The sequence below is a fragment of the Bubalus kerabau genome, chromosome 13 (genome assembly GCF_029407905.1).
Source record: "Bubalus kerabau isolate K-KA32 ecotype Philippines breed swamp buffalo chromosome 13, PCC_UOA_SB_1v2, whole genome shotgun sequence".
Lineage (NCBI taxonomy): Eukaryota > Metazoa > Chordata > Mammalia > Artiodactyla > Bovidae > Bubalus > Bubalus kerabau.
In genome coordinates this window covers 71,758,915-71,780,579 of record NC_073636.1, presented here as the reverse complement: position 1 = coordinate 71,780,579, position 21,665 = coordinate 71,758,915, and the positions used below count along the sequence as shown (strand labels likewise).

The window sequence follows — 21,665 nt, the reverse complement described above, 5'->3', positions numbered from 1 at the left end:
GGCATGCCACTTGCTCCTGAGGACTGAACTGAGTGAGAGCACCTCCAGCAGGGGCCAGAAGGTTCTTTTTGTTAGAACAAGTCAAGCGCCAAGCAGTGGGCCACAAGGAGTCGCCTCTGGCACAGATTGCATAAATGCCAGTATAGCCATCCAGTGAAATACTCTTCAGCTGTAGGAATAAATGGGGCTTCTCTGTGGCTCAAACAGTAGAGAATCTGCCTGCAATGCAGGAGACCCAGGTTCCATCCCTGGGTCAGGAAGGTCCCCTGAAGAAGGGGACCAGTATCCTTGCCTGGAGAATCCCAGGGACAGAAGAGCCTGGCAGGCTACAGTCCATGGGGTTGCAAAGAGTTGGACACGACTGAATGGTTAACACACAGGAATAAATGAAGAACAATTTTCAAATCATTGGGAGAAAAGCAAGTTGGGGACAGGATGTCTAGTAGGCTCTGTTTTGTGTAAGAAAATGTGGACAAAAAATGTAAACATGAATCTCAAAGGAGGTAGGTGACACCAAAAAACAAAGTTACCGTTACTTAGAGTTTGTTGAGGAGGGTTGTCTTAGCAAGGAGCTTAGCGGAGTCCAGGGACTAAGCTATGGGGTCTTGGAGAGCTTCTTGCCACCCTACTAAGAACTGGTACTTCTTCTCAGACTGGAGGGCTGTGGCGCTTCCTCCTGCCACCCCTTCTTGAGGTCTGCATCGTCATCTGAGTGTGGTGGGGACTCGGGAAGGGAGAGTCAAGTGGAGGAGCCCCACCTTTGGAGCCAGATGAGTCCTGATGCAGTGGAAGCAATTTTCTTATGGTCTCTTCCCCACAGCAGGGTAGAAACGTGCTCTGTGAACCTGACCATAAACTGCTTGCTTCTTAGCTTGAACTGAAATCAAAATGATTTTGCGAGAAACCAAAAACAGTAAAAAGTGAAAAAGCTGAACATCCATACACTGTAGGTATCCTCTGGGGTAGAAGAGACTCCTGCATGTGGCTTGGTCATCAGAAGTCTGATGCAAACTGTTTCCCAAAATTGTTGTGCATGTATAATTCAGTTTAGGGCACTTCTGTTTTAATTTGACAGGTATCATGTTGCTTGAGGCCAGCATCAACTGTGTATTTAATCAGGATTTGTATGAAATGACTGGTAATCTTTTTATGTGTCTTCTTTATATTTCTGTATTATAAATTTGGACTTCCCAGGTGCTGCTAGTGGCAAAGAGTCTGCCTGCCAATGCAGGAGACATAAGAGAGAAATGGATTGGGAAGACCCCCTGGAGGAGGGCATAGCAACCCACTCTAGTATTCTTGCCTGGAGAATCCTATGGACAGAGGACCCTGGAGGGCCACAGTCCATGCGGTTGCAAAGAATTGGACACAACTGGGTGTCTGAGCATAAACAATTACACATTTGCTTCACTGCACCCACCACAAAATTATTCAACAACTTAAAGACAGTGTCGTCGACCTGAATATCGGCAAGCACTATATTTGTATGTGTACATGTGTTTTGTGTGTGCACATTACATATGTAATATTAAAGATATAATTTTAATTTAGTGGCAGAGGCATAAATTATTCAGTAAACTGTATTGGAGCACTTGGCCATGATTTGAGGGAAAATAATTATATCCTCACCTCATACCAAACTAAAAAAACTCATGGATTACCATTATTAAATAGTAATCACAAATGTTAAAACTAAAATCATTTTTTACCGGGATTTTTACAATGCAATTATAATTTTAAAATTCAGTTTATGATCACAAAATTGTAATTTACAATTGTAGTTTTTACATTGTATAGATAAATATACATATATAAAATGTTATATGAGAAATTATTTATTTCCCAGTGCCTTGCCTTGGGCTCTTCATCTGTATAATGTGATATTAGTAGTGTCTGTCTCATCGCATTGCTGTGAAGATTAAATGAGTTACACATATAAAGTCTTTAGAAAAGTGCCTGGCATGTGATAAGTACCAAATAAAAGGTAACTATTATGACTGTTTCTAAACACGATATCAAATAGAGGCACTGAAAACAATAAATGTGACTACACAAAATTTTTAGTTTCTGAATGTCAAGAAATAGCATACACCAAATAGGATGCAAGTGACAGCTTCAGATCCAACCTGGATAACAGAAAAAGGGTAAATAGTCTGTATGTGTAGTTACTTCATGTCAGTAAGAGAAGAGACTTCACAAAGGAAACATAAACCAAAGATCCAGTAGGCCAGTCAGAAGACGCTCAGATTAATTCATTCTTTCAACAAATATTTGCTGCACGCCTGTTAGACACTGGATTCTCCAGGAAGCAGGGGTGGAGCTGTGAGTTGAGAGAAGCCTTGTGCTCTCAAGAACCTAAATTCTAGTGGCCAGTAAACGTATGTACAAAGAGCTTGGCTCACAAAGTATCCAAGGACTGCAAAGCTGAATGAACAGTTAACCTTTTTCTTTTTAGGTTCCCAGATAGCAAATGTTTTTGAGTGACTTTATCATATATCAGCGATGTGAGGAAATTAGCATTCTTACACCTTCCCACTGCGAGCAGAACCCAGTTCAGTTCAGTCTGTAGGGGATTTTGTCAACAAGTGCTAAAGGATTCTCAAATGTGTGATTCCTGCAACTCAGCAATTAACTTATGGGAAGTTATTGTGAGTGATAATCAGAAATGCATATAAAAAGTTCTACCCAAGAGCACGTTTCATTGATTGATTCATTTACAAATATGTATTGATCAACACTACACGCAGGGCACTGTTCTGAGTCTTAGGGATGCAATCATGATAAAAGCAGAAGAAGTTCCTGTTCTCAGGGACTTTATACTGTAGTATGTGCATTTTTTTTTTTGATAGGAAGGAGATGTAGGGTGGCTGGACAACAAGCATACACACACACACACACATGTAAAGAGCCATGTTTGAATATAGCTGTAGCTGTGTCTATCTGTGTCAGATTATGAAAGTGCTATGAAGAAAAGTAAGCAGGATAAGAAAGGGAGGGGTGTCTCCCAGTTCCCCAAGGATGATGAGATGGAGGGGGACAAATTGCTCTTTAGGGTATTACAGCAGACCTCTCTGATTAATTGATCTCTGTGCAAAGACCTATATAAAGCAATGGACCATACCATACTCACATCTAGTGGTGAGTAGGGGGGGATTTTCTCAAAGAGGACAGTGAGTGGAAAAGTCCTGAGGTAGAAGTAGCATTTTAAAAACATATTTGTATATTTTTGGCTGCATTGGGTCTTAGTTGCAGCAGGTGGGGTCTTTCATTGTTGCATGCAGGCTTCCCTCACTGTGGCACATAGGCTCCTGAGCATGTTGGGCTTCAGAAGTTGCAATGCATGGGGCTAGTTGCCCCGGGGCAGTGAGTTCCCTGACTAGGGATCGAATCCACATCTCCTGCATTAGAGGGCAGATTCTTCACCATTGGATCACCAGGGAAGACCCTGAAGGAACATGTTTGGTGTGTTCAAGGGGGAACAGAGAGGCCAGTGTACCTGGAACAGGGTAGACCAGAGGAATATCAAAGATTAGATCAGAGAGGAGCAGACAGCAAGATTTCATAGAGATTAGTGGACCATTGTGAGGACTGAGAGAGCATCTAGAAGACTGACCGATGCTTGAAACAACAGTCGTTTTAGAACTGTCTTATGATGTTGTGGGTCAGGAACGTGGACAGAGCTCAGCTGGGAGATTCTTCTGTGCCGTGTGTCATTGACATACAGAGGCCACTCGGGTGTTCCGCTGGAGGGGCAGCTGGTCTATAGGGCCAGGATGGTTCAAGATGGGTTCAGTTGCATTGGCCCCTGGGCAGGGATGATTGGAAGGCACTGCTGGACTGGTCAGAGCACCTACCATGAACTGTCCAGCATGGTGGCCTCTGGATAGCCTGAATTCTTAGATAGCATCTTAGTGCTCCTGGAGAATGTTCCCAAAGGCAGCACATGGAGGCTGTCAGTCTTTTAATAGAAATTGGCACAGGGTCACTTTCAATCCTTTCTTATGATCATGCAGTCATCAAGCCAGTCTGGATTCAGCAAAAGAGACCCCGCCTGTCAATGGCGGGAATAGAATTAGCGGTCACATTTAATGTACCATATAGAGTAAGAGAGAAAGGGGTCAAAGAACCCAGCTTATTTCATGTGTTATTTAAAATTGTGTCACTGTGGAAATTACCAAAATAGCTAACTGAGAAAAATGGCTAAATATATGTTACATATATTTACACTCACATAATGGAATGGAATGAACCTGTGTGCTCAATCACTCAGTCATGTCCGACTTTTTGCAACACTGTAGCCTGCCAGGCTCCTCTGTCCATGTGATTTCCCAGGCAAGAATACTGGAGTGGGTTGCCATTTCCTTCTCCAGGGGGTCTTCCTGACCCAGGGATTGAACCTCCTGCATTGGTAGGCAGAGTCTTTACCACTAAGCCACTTAGAAAGCCCCATATAACCGAATGTTTGTCAACTAATAAAATTGTGCTTTCAGAGGAAATTGATGGATAAGGGAAGGTAATGCAGGCTGTATATGGAGAGTGCGTGTGTATGTTATGTGCCCACGTACACACTCTGAAAAGTTACCAGGCAGGGGATGGTCAGTGTTCAGCCTCTCTCAGTAGTCATCAAGGGTTCCCAGGCTTCCTTGCATGGCCATTTAGACAGAATTCTCCTGAAAGTGGGCCCCTATTAAAGTCTGATGCTGCTGCTGCTGCGGCTAAGTTGCTTCAGTCGTGTCTGACTCTGTGCAACCCCATAGATGGCATCCCACGAAGCTCCTCCATCCCTGGGATTCTCCAGGCAAGAACACTGGTTACTGATGGTTAATCAGGGACTGTAGGGTTTAGGAGACAAGCAGGCCATTGGTCAAATAATTCTGAGTGGATCAGATGCCTCTGTCATGACCCTAATCTCAGTGTGTATTTGATTTTAAAGACACTTTTCCTGAATCTATAGAGACTACCAAGTCTCTAAGAAAATGTTTCCATTGTCAAGATCAGGCTCAAGATCATCCGTGTGGGCCTGTTCATCAGGGGAAGTTGCCAGTAGTCTCACCATTCATTCATTCATTGGGATCAACCTCCCCGATATTTAAAGGTGCTGGAACAGGGTAAGGAAAGGGCAGCTGTGTGTGTCCAGCCTGGTGCTGAGCCCCAGGGCTATAGAGGTGAGTGAGATGTGTTCTTTGTCAATGAGGAGCTGACTGCAGGACCAAATCCATCATCTCTGTTCCTTGCCCTGGCCTAGGACCAGCACTTCATAGTAACCCCGTGAATACTAGGATGAATGAAATGAAGGAATAATTAGCACCATTTTGGAATGGGTTTGGGAGAGTGGGGAGTCAAATGTGTAGCTCAGATCAGGATACTGAAAATGACATCTGGAATGTCCCGTGGACTTTCTGTCCGTACACTTAGGTCTTTGAGCAAGTCATTCTTCCTGACTTTGCTGGCAAGCTACTAATGGGCAATCACAGACAATTGCAGTTAGCAGAATTTGGGGGTCCTCTGCACATTTTTAAAAGGCAACCCCTCTTGGCGAACAAATCACAGAATGCTGTCCCTCCATCTGGGCTAACCCTATCCATGGGGATCGTGGTTCCCAGGCTTATTAGTTTCAGCCCCATTCACCCTCTTAATCTGTGGCTTTGTGCATCGCACAACCCTAGATGGTATAGGCCAGGTGTCTCCGACGCTCCTGGTCATTTCTGTGACCTGCTCTGATCCCATTTCTGCTCAGGTGAACACCGTGGTCCAGCCTGTGATTCTGTCTCTAGCCTTGGGGCTCCATCTGGCTGGCACTGGGTTTGAGGCTCATTATTGTTTCCACTGTGAGAGTTTCCAGGCTCTGTCTTTGGGACCAGCCTTCTGCACTAAACCTGCAGGAACCTCTCCATACCCCCTGACAAAGGGGACCTCAAACAGGATTGTTCTCCCTCCTCCCTTCTCTCTGCAAAACAGAACAGATTCAGATGCCCCCGTGGGGCCTGGGGAGAGAGGGCTGAGCTGACTGTCGCCCCGCAAAGCCACTGCTGTTATGATCCCCACTTCACGCCCAGCAAGTAACCAGAGTGCTGGATTCACTTGGGAGAATCAAAACCAGGAGCCCTGCCCCTCTGTGCTTTCCCTGTGCTCTTGTGCATTCATTTCAGTTATTCCTTTAGAGAAGAATTTAAGTTGTTTATTGATTTGGGCTGTCAATTGCCCAGTAAAGCGCCACCCAGGAGCCCAGATGGCAGTAAGAATTCTACTGCACCTCACAGTACGCATCCCCCACCCAATCTCTGTGTTATTTCCAGCTACAGTGGCAATGTCTTAAGCATCTTTGCTTTTAGGTGTCACTTCTTTTTCCATTTAAAGGCAATGCAATTTACCCTTCCCAAAAGCTCCTTTTCTAGTCTCAAGTTTGATTTACTTGTCTATGCAAACTTCTTTGTAAAGGTTACATACTCTGCCCCTCCTATTGAAGAATTGGGGATGGGAGAGAGATAAAATATGACTTTGTGATTTAGGACTATATCCTCTTATGTAGCTTTAGGCCTTTTTCTTCTGCAGTTAGAGGGACCATCCAGTTCAACAGATATTTGTTGTGTACCTAGTAGGTATCACTGGAGAATCCCAGGGATGGGGGAGCCTGGTGGGCTTCCATCTATGGGGTCGCACAGAGTCAGACACGACTGAAGCGACTTAGCAGCAGCAGTAGCAGTAGGTATCAGTCACTGTTCTAGGTGGTTGGGACACATTTCAAAACAAAACAGACAAATCCCTGCCTTCACGGTGCTTATATTCTCATGAGGGAGATAGAAATATGAGGGAGAATAATAAAGGACTAAATGTCGTGCTGTCCTAGAAAGCAGTCAGTGCTTTAAGGAGAAAGGCAGTGAAGTAAGGTAGGTTGAGGATGCTGGTGGTAGAAGTGGTTTATAATTTTAAAGAGATTGGCTAATTTCTAATCTCTGCTTCACTGAAGAGGTGATACATTGACCGACTTGAAGGATCTGAAAATGTAGCCAAATGAATCTCGAAGGGTGGGGGAAAAGGGGAAGAAGAGAAGACATTCCTGCCGTAGGACAGCTAGTGCAAAGGCCCTGAGGCCAGAGTATGTTTGCTGTGTTCCAAGAGCAGTGAAGAAGCCAGGGCCTGGAGCTGAGTATGTAAGGGAAAGAGTAGGAGGGAATGAAGGCTGGGAGGAAATAAGAAATTGGGTCTCTTGAGGCCTCAAAGACCATCTTGAGGATTTAGGCTTTTGCACTGCATAACATAGGGAGCTGTTGAAGGGATTTGAACAGAAAAGTAAGATGGTTGCTCCCATGTAGAAGCATCACTCTGGTTAGGGAGTTGAGAATAGATGGGAGATGTCCACTACCAATCCAAGATAGAGATTTGACATCTGCAAGGGGAGAGCAGGTGGAAATGATTCGATTCCAGACCGATTTTTGAAAATAAGCCAAGAGGTTAGCTGGTGGAGTGGGAGTGGAAGACAGAGGCGGTTTATGCTCGTGATGCTGGGAGGATGAAATTGTTGCTGACCGAGACGGGGAAGAGTGTAGACTGGTTCACTGGGAGAGACCGGCATGTTAAGTTTGAAATATCCCTTGGGCATCTATCAGACAGCATAAGAAAGTAGAAAAGACAGCTTTGGAGTCAAATAGGCCTTTAATTGAAATCACAACTCCACCACTGGTTAGCTCTGAGACTTTTGGAAAATACTAAATAACATTTCTGAGTCTCAGATTATATGCTCCGAACATGTAGCTCATTCTCTCCATATGTACTGCCCTGGAGATTGAGATGAGGATGAAATAATAGAGTGGTTGTGTCCTGGGAGCAAAGGAAGCAGAGGTGAGTCCCTGCTTGTTATGTTTCCAGAGAGGCCAGGGATGAATTCCAGTCTCAACTCACAGACTCTCCAGTAAGTCACTTCCTCCACCCTGGGCCTCCGTTTCCTCACCTCCGAAATGAGAAGTGGCACAAATAACCTTTCAGGGCTGTTTGGGCATGAAGGTTGCGTGAGTGTGGGGATCTCAGGGTTAGAGGAGCTCTACCTTCCAGCTTGCTAGTGTCCTGCCTCATGTGGGGAGCCCACACACGTGTACTCACAGCTGCACGGCCGTGCACAAGCGCACAGCCCGGCGGCGCCGCGCCGGTTTTCTCATGATCCGGTGGCTCTCCTCTCCCTGGGTCTGCCAGTGGCTGCTCAGGCCCAAGTCCTTTTCACTGAGGCTTGTGGGACCCTGTGCTATCGCTCTCCTGCCTCTCTGGCCCGTAATCTGACAGCTCTGGTCCTTCCTGGTGGCCAGACGAGAAGAGAGAGTAGTCCGGCCAGCCACTGTGCGCCCAGTGTAACCACCATCACTGCCGGGCATGCGCCGCCCACCTCTGTGCAGCAGCTCCGGTGAGAAAGGAGACAGACATCGCCGTTCTATGGAGATGCCGGGGCACGTCAGGAAAGAAACACCAGGCTTGCGCTACCTCCCTTGACCTTAGATCAGCACACTCAGCTCTTCCTCCGTGCTCCCTCTGCCCCTCCCTTGGGTCACCTGCACTCCCCCCACCCACCCCCCCATATCCCCCCCTCCCCGTGGTCCCTCTCAGCTCCCTCCTTCCCTGCATCCCCTTGGGCTGGTTCATTCACTTCCTCTTGGGAGGTGACCTTGATGGGCACCCGCACGGCCCTTTGTGGGGACCGAGTCACTCAAGAGCCAGCTGATTTCCTTTCAAACCACATCACACTTCTGTGATTCAGTTTTGCAAAGAGCTTGATGTTTCCTGTATGTTCTTTCTGTTATAACAACCGTTGGCGTTAACTGACCCATCGAGTTGTATTTTTTTAAGTGCCTCTATGTCGGTTCTCTTTCTTGGTGCTAGCCTGCTTTCCTTCAGACTATTAAGTCTACTCATTTCTAAAATACTGCTTGACCCGAACATCCTAGTATACTTTATTGGCAGTTTTATTCTTCCTCATTTTACTACCTAGTGTAGTCCCTGACCGCTCGTTCATCACAGTGTTTACCACCCTCTATCAAAATGACCTGTCTTTCCCACCAGACAGCGAGGCAGGAATTGGGTAGCAGCCATCTCTGTGGGTGAAGCAGCCAGTTCAGGGGCAGAAACTCTGGGTTGGGGGGGGGCACGGGAAACATTTGAGGAGTGAATGGATAGTGAAGGAATTAATACATTATTTATTAATCATACAGAGAAAAAGATGATCATGAATTCACTTATGCTTCTATCCAGAAAAACGTATAAACATATTAATGCCTTTGTGTCTCTTCAAACCTCAGTCCATTTTATAAAGCACAGAAAGTTCTGGAAGTCAAGTTACTGTTCTAGACAGGGTCCTCTGGGTTAGAAAACAAGTTCCAGAGCACCCAGAAGAGCATGTTTCCTTGCTGACTAGGAACCCCGGCTACCTTGTTTTCAGGTCCCTGGGGAAGGATGGCCTGCTGGATATTCTCCGATTCCCCCCTATCCTGAGAAAGTTAATTGACTGACTCACTGACACACCAGTCAGCCAGCAGATGCTTTCTGAACACTGGTTTCAGCTTGCGGGCTGTGGTGCAAGGCACTCTGCATGCCCAGAGGAGGTGCCGTGTGAGGCAGGTGAGTCAGAGTGAGGACAGAAAGGGGCACAGTGTGACAGCAATCTGTGGACCCCCGCCAGGTGGTCTAGGGGCAAAAGTCCAGGTGGGAGAAATCACCTAATGTCCCCGAAGGCACTTCCACCGGCTGGATGACTCAGTGTGAAGGGTGGAGGCAGGTGAATAGACACTGGTTTCTGGAGCGACTGGTTGGTCCAACTAGAGTGTAGACCTCATTGTGAAGGCAAGGGGAGCCCCCTGAAGAATCTTGTTTATTTTTTAATTTATTTGACCACTCTGGGTCTTGGCTGTGGCACACAGGATCTTTAGTTGCAGAATGTGGGATCTAGTTCCCTGACCAGGGATCAAACCAGGCCCCCTGCGTTGGGAGCATAGCGTCTTGACCACTGGACCACCAGGGAAGTCCCCCCGAAGAGTCTTAAAGCCAAGAAGGGACGTGGTCAGAACTGCATCTTACAGTGGTCTCTCGGCTTCTGGGTGGAGAGATAGGGGGACAGAAGTTACTCAGAGCATCCATGGAGCTGGCATCCAGGGTTGTGGTTATCTCCAGGCCAGAGAGGATTGTGGCCAGACTAGTGGGGTGGGTGAGGGGCCTGCAGAGAAGGGGGAGGATTCGAGAGTTTGAGAAGGTGAAATTGACAGGCCTTGGCAATCTGATAGATGAGGGCTTGGGAAACAATAGTCTCTGGACCAAATCGGACTCGGGCCTGGCTTTGTAACACTTTATGAAACACATCCACGCTGCAGTGGCAGAGTTGAGGAACGGCTGAGGAAACCTCATGGGCTGCAAAGCCTCGGACATTTCCTCTCTGGTCCTTAACAGAGAACTACCTCCTGGGTTGGATGTAAGATGCTGGAGGAGGGAGGGAGAGGAAGGATTTGAGGGTGACACCTAGGTTTTTAATGTTAGTACCTGTGGCTGGAAACTCAGGGAGAAGGAAAAGGGGCTGTCTGAGTCGTTATAGCCAGGTTAGCCTTGCTTCTTAATAGATACTGCAATGGACTCTTCTCAGCCTCCTCCCAGAGAAGATGAGCTCTGTCCTCCTCCTCTGTTTAGCTGGAACCTGGTGGAAATTGATCTTGTTCTTCCAAAATAAGACCTCGGTTCCACCTGACCACAGGATGACCCGCTGTCCCCATCCACCTTGACCAAAGGACAGGGCCAGTGTCCACCTTCCTGGGTCTCTCCAGGCACATGGAACCCCCGTCTGGCACCGGAACTGGACCAGTCACTTTCCCAGCCCTGGGCCAGGCCCACCTCCCCTGAGCCCACCCCCAGCTGTGTCGCTGGATCCCAGCAGCCCGTCCTTCCACTGAGCCTTCTCCAGTGACCCGGGAATCACCCAGGCTGGTGATGCCCTCCATCCTCCAACCCTCTCTCCCTCCGCTCCAGCAGGGGCAACCTGCAGGGACAGGGGCTGTGGCAGTCTTTCTCAGAGGCCAGGGAACAATCCCTGCTGTCTCTTGCTAAGCAGGTCACCCCTGGTGGGTGTGTAAATCCACTTTTCTACTTGTCAAAGTGACATTTTCATGATGCCCAAAGTTATTAATTGGCATCTTTGGGCACCCACTTTTTAAGCAAAGTGGAGTAGGCTGGAAAATGTCAATAGTGATAATGTACAGTTATGTCCCCAAAACCTTTTTGATTGAATGCATAGTGGAAATGGTGCAAACTGCAGAGCCCTTTGCGGGGAATTGCCAGTTAAATAATTTGTTCAGACTTACAGGTGTTTTGTTTTGTTTTTTTTTTTTAACTGTAAACCCCGAGTGTCTTAAATAAAATACCAGCTGCCACAGTTCTCTGACTGACCAGGGAAAGTCAAAGGCTTATCCTGTGACTCTCTGCCTGGCTTGGCAGCCTGCAGCCCCCCAGCTACAGGCTCAAAGCTTCCCTGGTTTGGGAACCAAATGGCCCTCAGTCAGAGGGATGGGAGGAGTTTGTTCTGGTCTACTCTGAGACCATCACCTTGCTGGTAATGGGCTTTGGGTTTTTTGTTTGTTTGCTTTTTGCCCCCACCACTCTTAAGCAGAAAGGCCTACCCCGATACCAACATAGGCAGAGGTTTGAATAGAAGTTAAGAAGGAAGCAAGGTCTGGTGAAGTCATTGGCTCATGGCATAGTCACCTGGTAAATGCCCCCAACTCTACACCTGGGCTATCTGCTAGAACTTCTTCCAGACTCTGAGACTGACAGATGCTGGCTTAATTCTCACCACAAGACTGTCAAATGCTACCTCTTTTTTTGAGACCCTTCTCTGGGGTCTAGCAGCTTGTGTTCTTTTTTCCAGAAAAGCCTTTTCCTTCCAGGGAAGGGTGTTTCATCCAGACCATCATGGCTAGGGCAGCTGGGGGATTTCCTCCCTAGAGGAGACCCCACCTCCCCCATAGTGGCCCGGTTGCTTGCCTCATCCAGGGCAGGCTGGGTTTGTGCAGCCTGGATCCCTCATCTCATCTTCCCGCCCTGCATCCCTGCCGTCCACTCCTCAGCTGGATGCTGCCCCTGGCTCCCAGTGTGAACATCCTACATTCAGCTCCAGTGCTGCCCAGAGGCCTTCTGACTCCTCCTCCTGGGTGAGTTTCATCCTTCAAGACACACCTTTCTGATGTCCATTTCCTGTTAGGCACCTTGCTCGGTGTGCCTCCAGTACCTGGTTGCTCAACTCCTGTAGTGTTAATTGTTCATGAAAATAATGCAGTCTTTTTTTTTTTTTTTTTTTAAACATTTTGGCCACATTGCTCGCTATGTGGGATCTTAGTTCCCTGACTAGGGATCTGACCCCTGCATTGGAAGCATGAAGTGTTAACCAGCAGACCACCAGGGAAGTCCTGGCGTTCTTCTGGGGGTCTCTTGAGGTCCTTGGCTTGTGGCATCATATCCCAGCTTCAAAGCCAGCAGTGTAGCATCTTCCACACTCGCCCCCTTCTCCCCTCCCTGCCCCCTCCCATGTCACCTTCCTCCCTCCCCCCCCACCCCCACTCCTCGTCCTCCCCATGCGCTCTCTTCCCCTACACCTCCCCTCCCTCCTCCATCTTTCACCTATGAAGACCCACATGATTACAAATAGGTCCACCTGGAAAATCCAGGCTAATCTCCCCATCTCAAGAGCCTTAACTTAATTAACGTAATCACTTAATTAGCTTTATCTGCAAAATCCCTTTGACAGTGTAAGGTAATATATTCACAGGTTCTGGGGATTGGGACATGGATATGGATATCTTCGGGGAGGAGGGGTCGGGGAGGTGCCTGGGGAGGGGCATTGTTCTTTTAACTACAGTAGTTGTCAGGGCCTTGCTATGCTGGTTGAAAGTTAGAAACACCCTGTGTCCCTTAGAAGAAAATAGTTAATGTAATCTTTTCTTCCTCATCGCATATGTCACCATTAAAATGTTTATGAGAAGCTACTTATAACATGGACCCTGTTGATGCTGTAATATTTGGTAGAAAATTGCAAATTTGAAAATTGACCCTGCTGTGTGTGACATGTTAAAAGTTGAACAGTTACAAATACATTGTTATATATCTGGTAGTTGAAGCATGTGCATTTGTTAGTTTGTAACTTTGTGCATTTCCCTAGTTTTTCTATAATCAGTTCAGTTCAGATCAGTCCCTCAGTCCTGTCCGACTCTTTGCGACCCCATGAATCGCAGCACGCCAGGCCTCCCTGTCCATCACCAACTCCCGGAGTTCACTCAGACTCACGTCCATCGAGTCGGTGATGCCATCCAGCCATCTCATCCTCTGTCGTCCCCTTCTCCTCCTGCCCCCAATCCCTCCCAGCATCAGAGTCTTTTCCAATGAGTCAACTCTTTGCACGAGGTGGCCAAAGTACTGAAGTTTCAGCTTTAGCATCATTCCTTCCAAAGAAATCCCAGGGCTGATCTCCTTCAGAATGGACTAGTTGGATCTCCTTGCAGTCCAAGGGACTCTCAAGAGTCTTCTCCAACACCACAGTTCAAAAGCATCAATTCTTCAGCACTCAGCTTTCTTCACAGTCCAACTCTCACATCCATACATGACCACTGGAAAAACCATAGCCTTGACTGGATGAACCTTTGTTGGCAAAGTAATGTCTCTGCTTTTGAATATGCTATCTAGGTTGGTCATAACTTTCCTTCCAAGGAGTAAGCATCTTTTAATTTCATGGCTGCAGTCACCATCTGCAGTGATTTTGGAGCCCCAAGAAATAAAGTCTGACACTGTTTCCACTGTTCCGCCATCTATTTCCCATGAAGTGATGAGACCAGATGCCATGATCTTCGTTTTCTGAATGTTGAGTTTTAAGCCAGCTTTTTCACTCTCCTCTTTCACCTTCATCAAGAGACTTTTTCCTCTTCACTTTCTGCCATAAGGGTGGTGCCATCTGCATATCTGAGGTTATTGATATTTCTCCCAGCAATCTTGATTCCCACTTGTGCTTCTTCCAGCCCAGCATTTCTCATGATGTACTCTGCATTATAAGTTAAATAAGTAGGGTGACAATATACAGCCTTGAGAATATACAGTACTCCTTTTCCTATTTGGAACCAGTCTGTTGTTCCATGTCCAGTTCTAACTGTTGCTTCCTGACCTGCATACAAATTTCTCAAGAGGCAGGTCAGGTGGTCTGGTATTCCCATCTCTTGAAGGATTTTCCACAGCTTCTCGTGATCCACACAGTCAAAGGCTTTGGCATAGTCAATAAGGCAGAAATAGATGTTTTTCTGCAACTCTCTTGCTTTATAATAATTGATGTAGTAAAATCTATTAACTTGGCAAAAAAAAAAAAAAAAAGAAAGCAGGAAAGCTAGCTAGCTTGCCTGGAGTGGACAGAGATTGGAAGGAATGAGGTGAGGTTCAAAGGACTCTAGACACAAAGCAGATGGTTGACTGGATATGCTGATGGGTCCTAACTTCCCATTTACCTGTTGGAGTCAAGGTGTTAAGCATCTGTTGCTGTGGAGGGGTGGGGGTGAATAACAGATGAAGGACATCATTTGATTTGCTTCCTTAACTGGAGACAATGAACTTGCTACCCAAAGCCAGTAGTGTTTCTTGCAGTGTGGTCTGAGATCCTGGGTCGGAGCTTCCTGATGACAGACCCTATACCCACTGAACAAGCAAAACCTCACTCAGTGGTTCCAAGCAAGGATGGCCGGACAGTACCTACAAACGGACATCTTTAGAACCGCACTGTTTATATACATGCAGTCATTTCCATCGATGCTGATTTTTACAAGCAGTTAAAGTTACTTATTAGTAACCCCCAAATTCACTTGGTTTGTAAGGGAGAAGAAAATGTGTGTTCTTGAACTAAAAGATTAGCTCATTAGTAGAGCTTTCTGAGGATCTGATTCATTATTCTGCTGAAAGTCTTGGCTGCCTTGCCAGTGCCAGCACTCAAAAAGGTATCTTAAAAAAAAAAAAAAAAAAGCACTTAAAAAAGGTATCAGTGGATATGCTCACTTATAAATAGTGGGAGTCTCCACAATTTTCTAAAAAGGTATTTTGTTGTACATCCTAAGCGTGGTCTTGGATTAGCTCTCATTTTTGGTAACTCTTTTTCTTGCATTAAAATATCTACAAGAGTTCTGTTAGGTTTTACTTCTGTTCCTGTGGAACTGCTGTACTGCTACCATTTTGATAACGTTCTCCATGTCCGATCTTAACGTATCACCAAGTTCATTGTCGGAAAGTGAGACAGGGAAGAGTAGATGAGCTGAGGGGTCTTTTCCTTTGTCTTTTCAAGTGAGCTATGAACAGAAAAGTTTGAGAACCATGGAGATAGAGGCCCAACTTAGGTAGTCGGAGATCAGAGTAAGGTGACAAATAATGTGAATTTCCTTGAAAAAAATTTGGGGACATTTCCTGGAAACATCTAAATGTAGGAGTAAATGGGTTATTAATTATGAACCTCTCACCTTGGTAATTAAGCAATTAAGGCCCATCAGGCAATGCATTTGTGGGCGATTAGAGCTGGGTTTGGTGGAGTCAGAAACTTGCTGCTGGAGATTAAGTGGTTTTCACCACCTGAGAGATGCATTAATCACCTGGAGCTCCCCTACCTGCTGGATTTGGTTGCTTATTTGGAATGGCATTTACACATTAAAGTGAAGAATATCTGTCCATGCTGAGAGAGCTCCGGAGTCAAAGGGAGTTATTCAGCAAGGACAAGCAGAGTTTCCAGATGTAATATCCTGACTCAGCATAGCATCTGCCGAAGGGTCACCTCTGTACTACTTTCTGGAGGTGCTGATGGGAGAGATGCCCCAAACAATGATGACACACCCTGGGCGTCCTGTCAGATGTAAATGAGCCTTCCAGGGATGAAGGAAGACCACACGGGGTAGGGGTAGTGGGATCACAGCAGTGTTAAACATAGCTCTGAATTTAAATACTTCCGCCTTTACCCTGAGATGTTAATTAATCTTGTAAATCACTCAGTCTTGCTGATCCTCAGTTTCTTCTTCTGCAACATGGGCTTATAAATTTGCAGTAGTCAGCTCTCACTGTGTAAGAAATCAAGCGTGAGCATCTGTGTAGTTCTGGTGTATGCCGGTCGCAGGATCCCAGCTGAGCTTGTTGACACATCCCCAGGTTGATTGGCGGGTCAGCTGGTCTCAGTGGCTGGGATAGTTCTGGGTTTGGTGCAGTTCTATTGATCTGTATCTGTGCTCAAGTCTCCCTTTCTTCTCTTGGCACTTGTGAGCTCATCAAGGCTTGATGCTCACGGTGAAGGCAGAGGTATTGAAGGTGGGTGGGAATAGACAAGACCTCTGAGGCCTAGTATCCAAACTGACACCATCACTTCTGCTTCATCCTTTCAGCCAAAGGAAGTCACATGGTCAGGCCCAAAGGCCATGCCATTCCTTCAGTGAAAAGAACTAGAAAGTCAGTTGGCCAGAGGCCCTGACAGAGAGGGATGGTGGTCATTTTTGAACTGACAGCACCAATTACCGTATAATGTTTTTATACAGCTGTTACAGTTTTTGGAGAGGGGTGTATGCTCTATGGGAGAAGGCAGTGGCACCCCACTCCAGTACTCTTGCCTGGAAAAACCCATGGACGGAGGAGCCTGGTAAGCTGCAGTCCATGGGGTCGCTAAGAGTCGGACACGACTGAGTGACTTCACTTTCACTTTTTACTTTCATGCATTGGAGAAGGAAATGGCAACCCACTCCAGTGTTCTTGCCTGGAGAATCCCAGGGACGGGGGAGCCTGGTGGGCTTTCGTCTATGGGGTCACACAGAGTCGGACACGACTGAAGCAACTTAGCAGCAGTAGCAGCAGCAGTATGCTCTATGGGTGCTGGACATAGAGTTCTGAACAAGACACTTTCGTGCAATTCAGAGCTTAGTGAGCTAGTCAGCTATTAAGCAGATAATCATGTACATGTGCAAAAGTGAATTAATGGCAATTATTATAAATATTACAAAGGGATAGTAAGGAATAGTAAGGCTTGCTAATCGGGACTTCTAATAAGGTTCTAAAGTCTTGAGCAGAGTACCCAGCACATGTGAGGCATTCAGTAAGGCCAGGCTTCTGTGCCCAGCAGTGCTGTGCGTGCATCGTATAAAGGCTCTGAGCCGAGGTGGGGGTTAACTGTGTGCTCTACCTGTCAGGCCTTGTGTGCCGTTCGGGGGCCCTGCAGTAAAGGGTAAGTGACCTTCCTTCCCAGCACAAAACAGCTCGCCAGGTTGATGGTGCGCCATTTGTAAACTCATAGTGGGCAGATCGCCTGGGTCCCACATGAGCCTAAACTGGGATCCAGGGTCTGAATGTTCTGTTGAACTGGTCATCTTGGGCCCTGCCTGCCCAGACACCTGATAGTAGGAGTTAGCAAAGGCTCTGTAATAACATAAATGGGAAAAGATTTTGAAAAAGGACGGATACTTGTATGGGTATTGCTGAATCACTTTGCTATACACCTGTAACTGACACATCATTGTTAATCAACTGTACTCCAATATAAAATAAAGTTTAAAAAAATTAAAAAGCAAACACAGGAAGCTTTGTTATAACCCACCATATGCACCTCCCCCTGTCCCAAATAAAAAAGAAGAGAAAAGGATTAGGAAGGGCTGTGGGTAATGGCTTCTGAATCATGCTAAGTGTCTTCAGATGGGACTTTACATGCAAGCCTTGCTCACTCAGGGTCAAGTGATGGGAGGCCTGAAGAGAACTCATTACCATTTGGCCTCTTGGAGATCGATCTCCCTGGGTGCTCTGGGGGTGGTAGTCATTGGAGAAGAGCAGGTAGAAGTGGGTTGGTAGGTAGGGTGCAAGCTTAGACCTGACTGATAATCACATGGTCACATAAATCACGAGGTCTTAAAGATGCTGTCATTTTGTAGTTTTCCTGTGACTTTGATCTTTTCATTTTGTTCAACTATTTACTGAACCCCTGTTGTGTACAGGACTTTGATATACGCTTTAGACCAAAGATGAACAAGGCAGAGCCTGTCCCTGCCCTCAGGTGGATTGCAGACTACTGGGAAAGGAGACACTGAACATCCAATTTCATGGTGATTTATTTATTCACAGTAATTGTTACCTTATATATATATATCAGGCTTAGTTCCTTTATCTTTGAAGTTGCAATAATAATACAGTTACCACCTAAGGTTGTTGTAAGGGTTGGATAATGCTTTGTGTAAAGTGCTTAGCACAGTAATGCTGAAATAGTATTCTTATTCCCAGGGGACTCCAGGACCTCTCAAGGCCCATAGGTTTGACAGCTCAGACAGTTCTCTGTGGGTTGGATGGAGCACCTTTGACTCCAATCCCCAGTTCAACACCTGGACTTCAGTTTACAGCAATTTGTTTGAGTTCTGGCATTCAGCTTTTATTTGAGGTTCAACCCAGAGGAGCATGGAAAAAATTGGATTTCTTTTTATGACAGTTCTTAGTGGAGACTGGCAATCAATCATATGTCAAGATGCTGTTTTGAAAAGAAACGAGTTTTAGGTGGACTTTGCAGACCAAGCCCCACTTAGAAAGTGAGCTGTTGTAAACACATCCCTTTTCCTCTCTGCTCCTCAATTTTCTCACCTGTAAAGTGGAAGATGATAACACCAACCTCAGAGGGTTCTGCTGGATTTCAGTGAAACAATAGGAGAGAAATCCCCCATCTCACGCTTGTTCGGCACCCAGTAGGCACTCAGTAAATGGAAGCTCCTGCCAGGAATGTCATTGGGTGTTCGATGGAAAGCATGGAATTGACTATTTAAGCCATTTTGTCACATCAATACTAATTAAGACAACCACACTAATGAGCCCAAGTACCATGTATCAACGCAGACACTGTAGGCCCCCAGAAAAATACATCACAACTGTAAAGCAGGCTGGTGTTCAATAAATGCTTTGCAACAGATTAATCATCCCTACATCTGTGCAGTACTTCAGAGTTAATGAAGCAGGTTCGCTCCGGTTGGCGTAGTAAATGTTCACAACAAATAGGAGAGGTTGACATTAACTCGTTGGACAAATATCTCAGAGCAGCATGAGGAATATTATAACTGTGAAGGAGACGGGACTCCCAACTCAAGGCTTCCTGCATGCTTGAGAACTGGGCAGATCTGTTAGTTGCTTCTCGAGAATGACAGAAGAAGAAAGTGTGCAGTAGGAGGGGCACCTCACCCCCTGGGGATCGCAGAAATCTTCGTAGTGGGGAAAATGCCAAATCTGAGTCTGACAGTGTGATTAGGAACAGTAGAGATGAAGAGGTGTGCCTTAGGTAGGGTAGGCTAGACTGCACTAACTTAAAGATCCAAACAGAATGGCTCCATACATGTGAAGGTTTTAAAATTATTTTAATACAATTTTAATGTTGGAATATTTTAGATTTATAGAAAAATTGCAAAAAAAATGGTATAGACAGTTCTCACCATCTCTCCACCCGGGTTCCCCTAATGCTTACATCTTGAATTCTCATGCTCCGTTTGTCAGAACTAAGACATTAACATTAGTAGGTTACTATTAACAAAACACCAGGTTTTATATGGATTTCACCAGGTTTTTCTATGAATGCTTTTTCTATTCCAGGATCCAATCCATGATACCACTTTGCAGTTAGTGAAGTTTACTTTCTGCTCTCTAGGCAGGTAGACAGGACGAACGGTTCTCTGCTCAGTCACTCAGGGACCCAGGTGGACAGAGTCCCTGACCAGGCTTCTTAGGTCGTCCTGGTCATCTCCAGCCAACAAGCGTTCTGGCGGGAAGAGCGTGGAGGTGCGCACGTGCGGGGCTTGAGGGCAGAGCCAGGTCCCGCCTGCCACTCCCACTCACTTTTCATCAGTGAAAACTTGCCTGGAGATTTTGTACCTGCTGCTCAATTTTGCTATGAACCTAAAACCAGTTTAAAAAATAAAGTCTATTAAAAAAATAAAAAAGGTCTTGAGGCCACTCATAGCTAAAAAAGAGGGTAGAAAATGTATTCTCTAGTGGAATAGCTACTTCCCAGCCATAGCTGTATCATTTAGAAGGGGAGAATGAATGTGGTAGAGAGCTGGTTGTCTATGCCAGAAGTCCCCAACCTCCAGGATCCAAGGCCTGATGACCTGAAGTAGAGCTGGTGTAATAATAATAGGAAAAAAGTGAACAATAAATGTAAATGGGCCTGAATCATTCCAAAACCCAACCCGTTCCCTGATCCATGGAAAGATTGTCTTCCATAAAACCTGTCCTGGGTGCCAAAAAGGCTTGGGGACCTGTGCCACAGGTGCATATAGGAGGGTGTTTGGAGCAGAAGAAAATGCATTAATAAAAGCTGAAAAAGGGCAAATGCTATTGCCATTTTATAGGCAGGAAGGTTACAGGACTCAACCTGGATGGCACAGCTGTTAAGCAGGGTTGTAGCATTTCAACCACATGTCTGCCTTGGCACCCAGACCAACCTGTGCTCATTCCCCTGATCCAGGAGGCCTTCAGACTAGCAGGCTGATTGGCCAGATGAGCCCCGGGGTTGCATCTCCATCTCATTCTGCAAGGGCATTTTATCTGAAGAGTTTTGATGTAGGAGGAAGGCTTTTCCCCAGATTCCTTCATTCTCCCTTAAAAGAGCAAGAGATGAGAGAGGTTAAGAGAGGCACCCTTAGGGTCCACAAATGGATGTGCTTTTCCCACCAGGCTCCAGGCTGCATCTATGCCCAGAGGCTCAGTCACAGCTGGGTATGAGGGGGATGGCAGTGTACCAGAGACACTGTGTCTGCCTGTCGTCTCACGTGTGTCTGTTGATTCCTGGCTGGAATGTAATTACTCCCTGGGCTGACAGTGACAAATGGTGTTGTAGGGCATACGCTCTTCTGAGTGATGGGATGGAGTTGAGCATCTAGACTGACAATACAGGTGCTATCAGAAAGCTGCAGGGGGTTTGCTTCTCAGCCTGAGGTCTCCCAGGCATGGAGAGACCACCAGGCAGGTGGGCTCTGACCTGCTTCAGAGGCTGGTGTCTGTGTCTCTTGGAGTGTGAGGGGCAGCCTTGGGACAGTCCAGATACCCGTCACACCGTGTTCTGACACAGGAAACCCAGGGCACCAGTTGTAGCTTGATCCATATTGGAGAAATGTGCCTAATTTCTCTCTGACCATCAAAACGGAAATAGATGGATTGGGCTTTTCCTCCCTTATTTTAAAAGTAATACATATCTGTTGGGAGAAATCCAGACAGGCCAGAAAAGTGAAAGGAAAAAGCAAAGTTGACTCCGGATGCTTCTAGACAGACCTAAGCACTTTGGAATTTTGCTGTTTCTGTTTCCTTACATGAAAAAAACACTGGCTGTTGGGCACAAAGCCAGGCTGTACCCCTCTGCTTCCCACTGGTGTTAGGGTGGCCATGTGGTTGCATTGTAGCCAGTAGCATGTAGGGGTAGAAATGAGCTGTGCCACCCTGAGACCCGGCCCTTACAGTGGTTCACACCCACTGTCTTGTCTTCTGATGGCTAGATGCAGAAGACCCAGTGGGGGATTTCAGACTCTGGGGAACAGTGGAGCCACTGACAGAAGGAGCCAGGGCTCTTCAGCGACCAAGTGAAGCAGGGCCTCCTTGCGGACCCATATTTGACTGTGATAGGAGAAAAAAAATGAATAAGA

General features: G+C 46.3%; 1 protein-coding gene and 2 long non-coding RNA genes across 4 annotated transcripts in view; all 3 read left to right on the top strand.

The window, feature by feature from the left end:
* PTPRT (protein tyrosine phosphatase receptor type T) overlaps positions 1 to 21,665 on the top strand; it is a 1,142,536-nt gene that overhangs the window by 612,297 nt on the left and 508,574 nt on the right. The window lies entirely within an intron of this gene.
* LOC129625959 (uncharacterized) overlaps positions 1 to 21,665 on the top strand; it is a 115,318-nt gene that overhangs the window by 51,002 nt on the left and 42,651 nt on the right. The gene's annotated exons all lie outside the window — the stretch shown is intronic.
* Positions 15,736 to 19,907, top strand: LOC129625962 (uncharacterized). Its single transcript, XR_008701678.1, has 3 exons — positions 15,736 to 15,825; positions 17,994 to 18,101; positions 18,277 to 19,907. It is a non-coding gene; the product is annotated as an uncharacterized LOC129625962 (long non-coding RNA).